The sequence below is a fragment of the Sinocyclocheilus rhinocerous genome, unplaced genomic scaffold (genome assembly GCF_001515625.1).
Source record: "Sinocyclocheilus rhinocerous isolate Xijiao unplaced genomic scaffold, SAMN03320098_v1.1 scaffold323, whole genome shotgun sequence".
Taxonomy (NCBI): Eukaryota; Metazoa; Chordata; class Actinopteri; order Cypriniformes; family Cyprinidae; genus Sinocyclocheilus; species Sinocyclocheilus rhinocerous.
This window is the reverse complement of record NW_015643640.1, coordinates 1,674,523-1,687,634: the sequence shown is the minus strand read 5'-3', so window position 1 is coordinate 1,687,634 and position 13,112 is coordinate 1,674,523.

Here is a 13,112-nt window from a genome sequence, read left to right as displayed (position 1 = left end):
AACTTTCTTTAACCAGATGGTTAATATAGAAGTGTTACTTGAATCATGTTGTTGTTACATTTTTTAAGTTGACTTAAAAAAATCGAAATCGTAAATGGGTCAAATGTTCTGGAAAGAAATTAGATTTGATTTTTTGCTACATCACCCGGCCCTAGTAAGTGGTGCTAAAATGTTAAGTAAAATCAGTTCAGTAATGAAATGTCCTGTTAGTGGCGATAAAAGGTTCATATTCTATCACGTTTAAAAACCAGCACACAGTACCAGCTTCTCTAAACCCAAGCGATGGTGTTAACGCATTTGCTGAAACAGCCGTTTTAGCTTGCTTTTACAAGTCTTTCAGCCCTTTTATCGTGACAGACTTCACGCGACGCGCACCAGAGCCCTCTGCATCGCAGGTGTAATGCTGTACCGGGTGTGCTACCGAGCAAGTTTACCTAGTCAGAAAAGCTACGTATATGGAGCTGGTTATGTGACGCAAATGTCAAAATTTTAGTTTTAGCATATTTATTAGTTTACAAATCATGCCCTATGATAATAGCATTCTGAGGTTGTAGTATAGCATAGTATTACACAATGAACCGCACAAAAATAATCTGTATTAATCGATAACCTGTTATCATAATGTGTGTGAAAAGGAATCAAAATGGCTGATCTTTTAATGCCCTCTAGTGTTCATTTTGTAGGAATAGGTGCATTTTAGAAATTTGGAGTAAAAATGTAGGTAGAGGCACGTTTTTCCGATGAGCCTATGTTGTTTGATCTTCATTTGATACTCCAAAGCCACTGGTGTACGCAAATTTCCATGGGCACCATATGTCAGTGCGCGTGTGTGTGTGTGTGTGTGTGTGTGTGTGTGTGTTACCTAAGCGAGGTCTTCTCTCTGGCCTGTCAGTCTCGGTGTATAGCGTGAGCTGTCACTGTCAGCTGCTAATGGCGGAACTACTGTGATGACTTCCTATTACCGCTGTGGCCCTGTCAATAGCGCGGCCATCACTCCAGTGCCACATGTCAACGTAACAAGCTCATGCATGTCAGAATAATGTTGGGACTCGGTGAGCGCGTTTTGAAGAGCTGCCTTTCACTCTCATGTCATTTTATCTGCCTGTCTGAGTCGCGCAGGAACGGAAATCACACAGAAGCTTACGGGCTGTTGCTTCTGATCTGTTGCCTTTGCCACAGTGTGTTTCCGCTTTGCTAGCCTCAGATAACATTAATGAACATATCTCTCTCTCTCTCTCTAGATATCTGGCTTTTTATTTCCCCTTTTCTTGCCACGACGTGCTCCGAGCACCTCTAAACTCATTCCCTTCTCCCTTAATGAGACAACAACACTTCCTCACTCGAGGGTCACAACCTGGGAATAACATCACCAACCTATAAGCGTTGAGTCCACAGTGCTCCCTGTGGTTTAACGTGTCAGGCCGTGAATAACCCATCCTATGCTGAGTGTCCAGCCGCAAACCCTCGTCTAGCCCGGCTGGGACCCCCTTGGCCCAGTAGCAGTACACATTTAATTGCTTGCGTTTATTTGTGGATTCCTAATTATTGACTAGAGGTAAATTATAACACCACAGCCTTTATGAAGAGATGGAAATGACTGTTAGAGCTAATGAACTGAGCCACACTGCCTCTAGTCATTTATCAAGCACATTCATCTCGGCCTGACAGCACAGAGTCCTTTCAGAAGTCCTTTCACAATTTGGATTGGAATGCTGTAATTTTTCTGTTCTGTTAGGCTTGCGCTGAGAGCTTCTCCGTGTTCTGATATATATATATATATATGTGTGGTGATTCATTTTTAGGGGCCAAACTATATGCTGAAGGAAAGTGGCACTATGTAAACTTAATTTAAGCGCTGCGGCGAATAAAGCAGTGGTTGGAATCCCACAGTAATCTGTGCCAGCTTCCTTTTTTGCTTTTAATATCAGAGCCGATTCATAACTCATCAGCTGATTTATATTTCTCTTCCACAGATTTTCAAGCCCCCACCATTGAAACATTTTTTTCAATCCTTTAATTTGTTCAGCAATATAATTTAGAAAACATGCAAAAGCAACATGTGATGACTTAACTACACGTCTTCTATGATGAGAATGTTTTTCTTTTCTGATTTTTTCAGTTTTTCTTTTTTAATAAATCTGCAAAAATGTCAACAATTCTGTGTTTTTCTGTCAATATGGGGTGCTGTGTGTACATTAATGAGGAAAAAAAATTAACTTAAATGATTTTAGCAAATGGCTGCAATATAACAAAGAGTGAAAAATTTAAGGGGGTCTGAATACTTTCCGTACCCACTGTATATATATTTGAGGGGGGCATCAGTGTTTATTTAGTATTTATATATATAATATTATATTGATATATTGATATACATATTGATTAATATGTTGAATTACCTTTTTTATATTATTATTTTAGTAATTTCGTGTCATGTGCTTTCATAATTTTATTAGATTTTGTTTTTATATTTCTGTATAGCTTTAACTGAATTTATAGTTTCAGTTTTTCATCTAATATTTACATTATCTTTCATCTTTATTTCAATTACTGAGAACGATTTTAATAGTTTTTTTGCTTTAGTTCTAGATTTAGTAAACAGTAACAACATGACAAAAAAAGCACGTCAGGGTGATACAACTGTCCGGATATCATAATGAAGTGAAAAGCCTCATTAATAGAATGCAAAATAATAAGTAGAAAATAAAAAAATTGCAATCGTGCAGGTTGTAAAATATAGTGCGCTGACTTCCCAAAAAAATGTATATGCATGAATTATGATATTTGTAAATAAATAAATAAAGAATGACAATGATTAAGATGTGAACATTCATATCTGAAAATGATGATCCTTTTTATTTTATGGTTAAACCAGATGCTGTTTAAATGGTGTGAGAATCTTACAAAAAATCTTGCGAAAGCAGCATGAATACAAAGAGCCTTTAAACTGGAGATATTTTATCAGGGAACCTCTTGTTCATCATTGACCGCCGCAGCATCGTTCTCCTTCCGCGGAATGACCGTCACTCCTCATGTGTTCGTCAGTGCTAGCCAGTGAACCTGATGTGACAGCATCGTCAACAGAGCGCTATTGTTTGATCCTCACCCGGCTCCCGCCCTCCATCAGTTCCTAATGAGAGAGAGAGCGAACAAAGACTCCAGGAGCGCGCCGTATTTATTCTACAGTGTATTTAGGTCAGATCAGGTTGTATAGACCTGACGATGTAAGAAACAACATTTAAAAAAGGAGTTTTAATTACAAGTATCTGTAGCCCCAAGTGTCCAATTCCCTTTCATATTGGCCTCCGGTGGTTTGGAAGGGAGAATGGGAAGAGAGGCATTGCAGGCTGGGTAATTACTGGCACAGAAGAATAGATTGGTGCTACGCTTGATTTTCTTACCTGATCTCTTGTTTTCCCACATGTGACACATTCATTATCTTCTAATCAAATGCAGACTTTAGTAGGTCTTGGGTGTTGGTTGTTGTTTTTAGTAATTCCCACGTTCAATAATTTTGATTTCAAATTAATTTTGTGAAGATCAAAGTTATCAGAAAGCTTTATATTCTTCTGTGATCATAGAACGCCATGTTGTTGTTTTTTTCATCCGCACTTCATGGTGGTCTAGATGAGGGAGAATTCATCCGTTTGTATGGAAGTGGCATCAGAAGCCAACAGATTTGGGGATTTTTCGGAGGAGAAAAAGATATTTGACTCCAGAAACATTCGGCAGATTTTACGTAGATCTACTCCTGGTTTGCGCCTCACAAAAGTTACTCTTAAGGCCGCTAACAAAAGTAGCCTGATCAATCCGTTTAGAGAGAGTGTGTGTGTGTGTGTGTGTGTGTGTGTGTGTCCGTCTGTGTGTGTGTGTGTCCGTCTGTGTGTGTGTGTCGTGTTTTAGCAGGCTGAAGCTCAGAGTGTATTGTGACTGGGCCTGTAGCTTCGCCCCGGGCGTCTTCACACTCTATGAAACCAGCGTCACTTAATTGGACTATAAAACACCTTCATATTGTTGCAGGTGGTTTTTTTTCCCGCTCTTCTCCTCAGGCCAGGCCAGTCGATTCCGAATCAACTCCTGGGTGTGTTAATGAAAACACAGCCCAAAAGAGAGCTTTGCTGAATAGTGAGCAGCGCAGCGGGGCTGTCCAAAGGGAGGAGATTACCTGCTAAAGCAGCTGTTACATGATAATGACGCAGTCTGCCGTCCCCGCGGGCCGTTTGAGATGTGACTTAGGCCTCCCAGGCTGGCGTGGCATCAGATGCTGTAGCGTTTCTGTGTTGTGCAATAAAACGGTACATTTTTAAGAGTAATTCAATAATATTACATTCCTTTGCCGTAACCCCTGCAGCCAGTTCCTCTGTAGTTGAAGTTTAGCGGCGCTCAAGCAGGCTTTTGATGACGTCAGCACGGAGAGCGGCTTCTGCTCCAGTCTACCTGCCCCGCGGGAACGCTCTGCTCCCTCTCTCCCTAATGAGACACACGCTTTCTCCCTCTTCATTTGCCATGCATCTCTCTTGCGCTGGCGCTCACACGCCTCTCTTTTGGGTCTGACGCGCTGGATTCTGCTGGAGTTAAGACCATTTATTTTTCTGTGCAAAGTCACTCAATGAAGAGTATAAAAAATGCATGTTACTCTGTGTCTTTTAGAAAAGTTTAATTCAATATTTATGGATGATGCGGGCCTTTGATCCTCGATGCTAATTACCACCGAGTCCTTGAGAAGGTTTTGGGGGGAAGAAGAAAGCCTAGTCAGAGTATAGGTTAGCGCTCCACACTCTCTCACACACACACACTCACATACACACACACACACACTCTCTCTCTCACACACACACACGCTGCGAGTTTAACATCCTTTCCTGGTGGCAGCAAATCAAACCTCAAAACAATCCCATTTACCGTTTGATGCTTCTTTTTCTCAAAATAAGCTCTTCTGGAGATTGAAGAAAAGCCTTCATGACCTGATCCTTGAATTTGTTCCGTGTCATAATTAATCAGAGTGAAGTCGTGAGTTTCATCACAGGTTAGAGTCGTCATCAAAGCCGAAGACACCCCGGAGAAGCTGTCTGGTGTCAAAAAGGCAAAGGAAAAAAGCCTCTCTCTTGTTTTTGACAGGTTTTCTTTTCGTTCCTCTCTCCCGAGATCCCCTCTGCAGGCCTGCTGATGGACGCCATGCTGCTGAAGATGAAGGAGGGCAAAGTGCTGACAGAGGAACTGGCTGCACTTATACAGCTGCAGTCAGCAAAAACGCCTGACCAGAGGAGAAAAAGAGACGGAGGGAGCGAGAGACTAATACTTCTGTAAGATGGAGTGTGCTCTGCATGGCAGCGGAGGCTCTCGTCTCCACAGTCCTGCCCTGCCGCACAGCAAACTCCTGGATAAATGATGCAACGTAAAGGGCTTTTATGACTTGCCTTTAAAAGAAAAACATTGATTTGTTGACAGATAAAACTTGACTGGAGAAACACTGTATTTTGAGTTGTAGATCGCAGAAACCACTTTTTGAAATTGAGAAGCAGCTGTTGGGGAGATTACGATTTCTTGATTTGATCTAGCGTTTTAGTTGAATGTAAATTATCGTGCACTTGATGTTTTGACCTGACTTGCACATGAAGAATATTTAAGGCACGTTAGCATGTCAGTGTAAATGCACACCGCGATGTACTATAACTGAAGCAAACTTCAGTCAAAATCAGGGCTCAAGCTGAATAACCAACATAGAGAAATAAAAGATTAAAAAATAATCTTGCCTGTCTTTTTCTTTTTTGTATGTTTGATTGTCTACAACATAAAGGAATACCAAGTAATTTAAAGCTAAAAAGAAAAATCTAGCCTTGTGTTTTGCTCCTTGAGTGTAAGGTTTTGCTAATTGTTGGAAAAGTTTAATTTTAGTGTGTAAGCAATCGTAAAAAACTGTAATATTTATAATAATATACACTATAGTTATGTTTGGTTGTGGACCGAGCATTTTAATTTCTCAATAAGGAGATTTTATGAGAATGCACTTCATGAAGAGGTTTCTATGAACTAAATAAAGAACTAAAACTCTGAACGGTGGTTGCATTCGTTTGCTTGTATGCACATATGTTCATCACCCTAACAGACACCAGAACATTTTTCTATATTTTAATAATTGCTATGCAATTCACATTTGAGCACTGCATTTTCTGGTTGCATGCAAGTCGATGCAGATAAGATGTTAAATATCTACACTGTATATATGTTTTTATGGCAGCTTAGAATACATTTATACATTTCAATTGTAGAAATAATGACATGCAATCCATGTTTTAAATATGAAATTGAATATTGAACACATAAAGACACATTCTTGTGTCCGTGTTGATTTGTAGAAGAAAATAAAATCGCAGAATTATGCTGTGAGAAACCAGACCATCCGTATATTTAGATTATATATGATTTCTGCTCCTCCGTTGTTACTCGCTCTTTTCCTCTTTGCACACAATCAGAAACCTTCCGTTCAGAAATCAACCATAAGAATTCAACTTCTGTTTTATCAGTTTTATGCTAATGATGTCGTTTGCATTTATCTTTTTGTAATGAAGGATTAGCTCAAGACTGTCCTGAGCATCTCAGGGACCAATTTATCTGCCCCCTGGATCAGGAGGGCCCCGGTGGTTAATTACCATTCGTTAATGCAGTTTGGATCCTTTCTTCTTCGAATACTCTCCAGAGCATGCTATTGTAAATATTTGTCCCATATAAATGTGCTGGTTTCTAGTCACTGTCCTCGAGCGTAATGTGTCTGATGACAATTTGCGTGCGCAAATTAGCACCGACTTGATGCGTACTGCAGAGTCAACATGTTTGCGATCTCTGTGACGTTCAAATGCACAGAAGTCCCTGAGGTTTAATTAGCATGACCTTCCTCAGCCACCCACCGAACATGAAGAAACATTCAAGCTCATACAATTGAAACTTTTGTGTCGTGTTTTAAATATGTAGGGGTGTTGTGTCGTCTTCTTGTGAACGTCTCATTAATTAGGGGACGGACGCATCAGGATCTTCCCTTTCCTCCATGCCTTTGTTCCTCTTATCATTTCATCTTTCTCTTACACATTCATTCGCTCAGTGTGTTTTTTTTATTTTTTCACCCTTAATCTCTCCTTTTCTTCTTTCTGATGGTCTCAGCGGGTATCTGGGTGCCACAGGGGCTGCTGGAGAGCCCCCCCCCCCCCCTTCACTAAAATCAATAACGTAGACTACTGAGGTCTCCTGCAGCATTACTGGAACAGCTCCATCACAGGTCATCAGTGCTCGGATGAAATGACTGAGAGGTCAAATCTGACAACCGAGGCTAAACATGTTCACATTCATCCGTTTGAAGTGCATCTGGGTGACAGGAATATATTTATTCCCTCAATTAATGTGTAAGACAACACCGAGTGAGCAAAGCAGGAGGTGTAGCTCGGCCTGGATCGATGATTTCTTTCAGCTCGAGCCGGAAATGAAAGTCGCTTGAAATGGCACATCATCTCAAATCGGCCTGTCTTCTTTGATTTCTGCATGCGGTTAACTCTATAGAGCTGGTTCTCAACAGCAGCTCCGCTACACACTCATCTCAGTGATTGGGAAATTTTTCGAGAGGCTGGTTATGACACATAAGACTCATAAAACCACACTGGACCAGATCAGCTGCATTCGCAATCATCCCGGCTCATTGACCCTGGAGCACAAAAGCAGTGTTAAGTCGCTGGGGTATATTTGTAGCAATAGCCAACAATACATTGTATGGGTCAAAATTATACATTTTTCTTTTATGCCAAAAATCATTAGGATATTAAGTAAAGATCATGTTCCATGAAGATATTTTGTACATTTCCTACCGTAAATATATTAAAACTTAATTTTTGATTAGTAATATGCATTGCTAAGAACTTCATCTGAACAACTTTAAAGATGATTTTCTCAATATTTAGATTTTTTTGCACCCTCAGATTCCAGATTTTCAAATAGTTGTATCTCGACCAAATATTGTCCGATCCTAACAAACCTTACATCAATGGAAAGCTTATTTATTCAGCTTGATGTATAAATCACAATTTTGAAAAATTGACCCGTAAGACTGGTTTTGTGCTCCAGGGTCACGTATAAGCTATGTATATTATGCATTAGATTGAACAAATGATAATGATATCTCTAGTAAAAAGTAATATATTTCAAATACATTTATTTCATACTAAGTATAGTTCAAATCTATGTTGTATCGCTTACTTACTGATATAAAAGTTATAATTAAACTTTATTTGGAGTACTACTTGTGCACAATGCACATTTCTTAATATTAAGCTTAAAATGTGTTTTAATGTCACTACTGATGAGAAATGTATGATCTTTATGTTGGTCTTTAAATGCAAGATATTTAAAGTGTACCTGAAGAATACTTGCAATAGTTCCACTTCGGCACAATCAAATATACTTCAGTATATCTTTAGCTGGACTTCAGCACAATTAAAGTGCATTAAGTACAAAATCAGTTGTTCCAGTTAAGCAGACTTTAAATATACCAGTTTAGTACACTAAAAGTACAATTGCAGGGTATTTTTATTAAGTACATAAATATGTAAATGTATTTATAGTGTACTTAGCATGAAATAAAAGTATTTCAAATACATTTCGGTATATTTATTTTTCACTAGGGATTACTAGAATTTATTCTCTATTTTTCTCTCTCGTTTTTTTGTAATTTCAACTAATTTATCTATTTAAATAAATACAGTATATACTACACTGTACTGTGAATAGCAGTAGTTTGCAAGGATAAAACAGTTGTTAGCTTGGGGTAAAGGGCATATTTAATTTGAAGTGAATGAAAATGAGGCTGCGAGATCAATAGGTCATGTACAACTGAATGAATATAACATATGTTAACAATCTGTTCATGCACCACATCAGACATGACATCAATCCCACTCCACTGTAAAACTGCTCTGCTGATGGGGGGTCTTTCTTTATATCTCCCAGCTAAACTTCATCCTGGATCTCATCCGTTCTTCGTTGAAATGTTCTAGAAATGCACTTACAGTATTTTCACACAAGAGGGGGCTGTAGTCAAAGCTGTTCACTGTGTGCTGCATCAGCTGAAGTTTATCTGATCTGGACACACTGCAACTCCGTAAAACAGACCAAACTCCAGTTGTGCATATTCAGAAAGTTTGAGGTCTGATGCTTCTGTAAATAAATATAAATCACCATAGCTCTGTGTAATGTACATGTGCATATAATACATCCGTGTGTGTGTGTGTGTGTGTGTGTGAGAGAGAGTGAGTGAGTGAGTGAGTGAGTGAGTGGGTGTGTGTGTGTGTGTGTGTGTGAGAGAGAGTGAGTGAGTGAGTGAGTGAGTGAGTGGGTGTGTGTGTGTGTGTGTGTGTGAGAGAGAGTGAGTGAGTGAGTGAGTGAGTGAGTGGGTGTGTGTGTGTGTGTGTGTGTGAGAGAGAGTGAGTGAGTGAGTGAGTGAGTGAGTGGGTGTGTGTGTGTGTGTGTGTGTGAGAGAGAGTGAGTGAGTGAGTGAGTGAGTGAGTGGGTGTGTGTGTGTGTGTGTGTGTGAGAGAGAGTGAGTGAGTGAGTGAGTGAGTGAGTGGGTGTGTGTGTGTGTGTGTGTGTGAGAGAGAGTGAGTGAGTGAGTGAGTGAGTGAGTGGGTGTGTGTGTGTGTGTGTGTGTGAGAGAGAGTGAGTGAGTGAGTGAGTGAGTGAGTGGGTGTGTGTGTGTGTGTGTGTGTGAGAGAGAGTGAGTGAGTGAGTGAGTGAGTGAGTGGGTGTGTGTGTGTGTGTGTGTGTGAGAGAGAGTGAGTGAGTGAGTGAGTGAGTGAGTGGGTGTGTGTGTGTGTGTGTGTGTGAGAGAGAGTGAGTGAGTGAGTGAGTGAGTGAGTGGGTGTGTGTGTGTGTGTGTGTGTGAGAGAGAGTGAGTGAGTGAGTGAGTGAGTGAGTGGGTGTGTGTGTGTGTGTGTGTGTGAGAGAGTGAGTGAGTGTGTGTGTGTGTGTGTGTGTGTGTACAAATATTAATGTATTATAAAATTCAGTTATAATATGTCATACATTCAAAAGCACAAAACTGATAAATAAATGCATGTTTTGATGGTTCATTTGAAAATAATTACCTTTCAATACTTCGATACTTCAATACTGTCAAAACAGTTAGATTTAGCTGAACAACTACACAGGCGTTAGTCTTTCGATTTCATTCCTATCTGTACAAAACTGAGGAATAATGTTGTGCTGGAATGTAAATGTGGCAGGAAACGAGGGCAAGAAGTAGTTAGCAAATACGTCACCAAAAGAGTCAGAGACATAGGCCCCAATACAAAAAAATCATTTTCTTAACAATTCTTTAATAGACCAACTTGACAAGAAAACACACAGTAACACACAGGGAAAGAATGCAGTCACTATAAAAGAAATCACTCGTCAGGCTCAGTCAACCACACAAAAGAAACAAATCACAAAAAAAACAGTAAATCAAATATCACACAATAATCAGTCAAGCAAACAGAAGTTGTTCAAAAGAAGGCCAAAAACATATCGAATATACAGGAAACTAAACAATCTTAAAGGAGGAAATCAAAAATAAAGAAATACTGTAGACAATTCAAACAGAACAATGATAGACAAAACCAAAATAAGTTAAATCAAAGCCGATTAATATAGACTAAACACAAACAAAACAGAACAATTGAACCAATCAAGAGATCAAGGAAACAAACAGTTAGAATCTAACACAAATGCTATTAACAAAAGGACACAAAAATATAAACAAAACCAACAAGCTATTTTTACTCCAGCCCAAAATTAGAAACAGAACAGCAGCGCTGCCCCAAATGGAACGATTAGAGCGTGCTTACAGGCCCTCGAAATATACCAAGCGTCTGAAGCTCCAATGAAGAAAAACAGTAAGACTAGAACAAGCTAGCTCTGCATCACAGGTTCAGGTGTCGTCTCAGGTATCCACCTCCTGCTGACGCAGTGATCCGCCAACAGTGACACAACACAGGAGGATCGCTCCCGTTGTTATACACGAGAGTGTGAAATGAACTGCTGTGGCAAGATGAGAGCTGGTTAGGAGAACTGTGTAAGCTAAACTGTGTAAGAGTGTGTCCTAGCGATTGTAAAAACTGTAGGATGGCAGAGTACCCTCTGACCCAATGGAACACCCCTACATATTTAACTCGATTACTTCAAGTGGTTTAAATAAGGGCAGGTTCAGACAGAGCGTGTTCCTGTCGTCCACTGTGCTGCTTTTGAATAGTTTTTCTATGTAAACATGCTAGATGGGCATCATTGTGCTGTGTCTCGCTGCTTTTCCAGCATCTCACGCATGAGTGCCCTTTTTTGAAGCATTGACGCTGTAGTGTAATGGAATCGTCCCTTACCATTTATCACATCCTTACAACCGTTCTCACATTTACAATATCTTACAATGATGGCTTGACAGCTAACACATGTGGTGAAAACGTGAGTTTAGCTTACATGTCAAGTTCAGCATCTCGACTGAAAGCCAAGCATTCCATCAAACCCTTTCATCTTGTAAAAGCACCACCAATGATTACTCTTGTTTTACCTTGTTGTCTGTCTCTAGTTTGGCAAGTCTTCGAATTTTGGCTTGTGCTTTTGCAACCAAATCAGATTTTTTTTTTTCATGTAATGTACAGCCATGGTCCCACAACACCCTCTGGCTCAGGCTACAGTAGCCACACCCCAAACTCTCGCTATTGGTTGAGCTGGAAAGTGATTGACAGATCCCAAATGTTCTGATGGTGCCTGGGAGGCATAATGTTTACAATTGTGGCGAAGATATAAACCCATGAATGGTAGTCAGTTTACAATAAACTGGCTTAAGAGAATGTATTCTGACCAAAATAAAAAATCGTACAATCTTCACCTTTAAATAAAAGGTCAAATCAAAATGTTAAAGGTCATTTCTGGCATCACAGAGTTTAGCGGTGTGGGGAATGCTGGTTTCTGACAGAAAAACGACAGAAAGCCATTGCTTGGGTGAGCAACAGACAGAATGTATTCACTGAAAAAGCCAATCCAGGAATCTTACAGTAACGTAATATATAGCGTCTAACAGTGTTGGGGAAAGTTACTTTTAAAAGTAATGCGTTACAATATTGCGTTACTTCCTAAAAAAGTAACTAATTACATTACTTAGTTACTTTTTATTGAAAGTAATGTGTTGCGTTACTTTTGCGTGACTTTTTAAATCTGGGCAGGGCTTGCTTGTTTAATCAATAAATGGGGAAACAAAGTAACTTGCGTTACTTATTTGAAAAAGTAACTCAGATATTCTCTTGTAAATAAAAAAGTAATGCGTTACTTTACTAGCTACTTGAAAAAAAGTAATCCGATTACGTAGCTCGCGTTACTTGTAATGCGTTACCCCCAACACTGGTGTCTAATCTATGAAATAGGCAAGTGCTTCCTTATCTTTGGTCGTGTTCGGACGGGACTAGTTTTAGGACGTTAGACGTACTTTACGATTTTAACTCTCATCCGTCCCTCCCGAACCTATAACAAAAGTGTCCCTCGCGGGTCAAAATGACCCGAAGGCCAAAAATGACACTAATTTTATTTTTGGTCCAGAAAGCTTATATTGGTCCATTTTTATTAAAAAAAAAAATTCACATTTTGTATGTAGGTTTTTATAATTATTTTTTGGTGATTTTTATTTTATTCACATTAAATTCTGGATATTTTTATGAAAATTTGCATATTTTATACATTATTTCACCAAAAAAACAACAACAAAGAAAGACAATTTCTGCATATTTATACTTTAAACATGATCATCCATCAGGACCTAGGTCACTGAGTGCCATCTGGTGGGGGAAAATTTTATAAAATAACATTTTATGATTACAGCCACTAGAGGGGCCTATTGAATCCTATGGAGATTCTTAAATGAGCCAAACAAGTGAAATCTTTAAAACTACACCAACTTGAGGCTTCATTAAGCTGTCAGATATATATCAAAACATTAAAAAAACTATATTTTGTAAAAAAATTTAATTAAAAAATGAAATTGATGCTGAATTTTAATCCAAATACATGCATATTCATACAGTTTCATAAATATGTAATAAATATAAAAGATA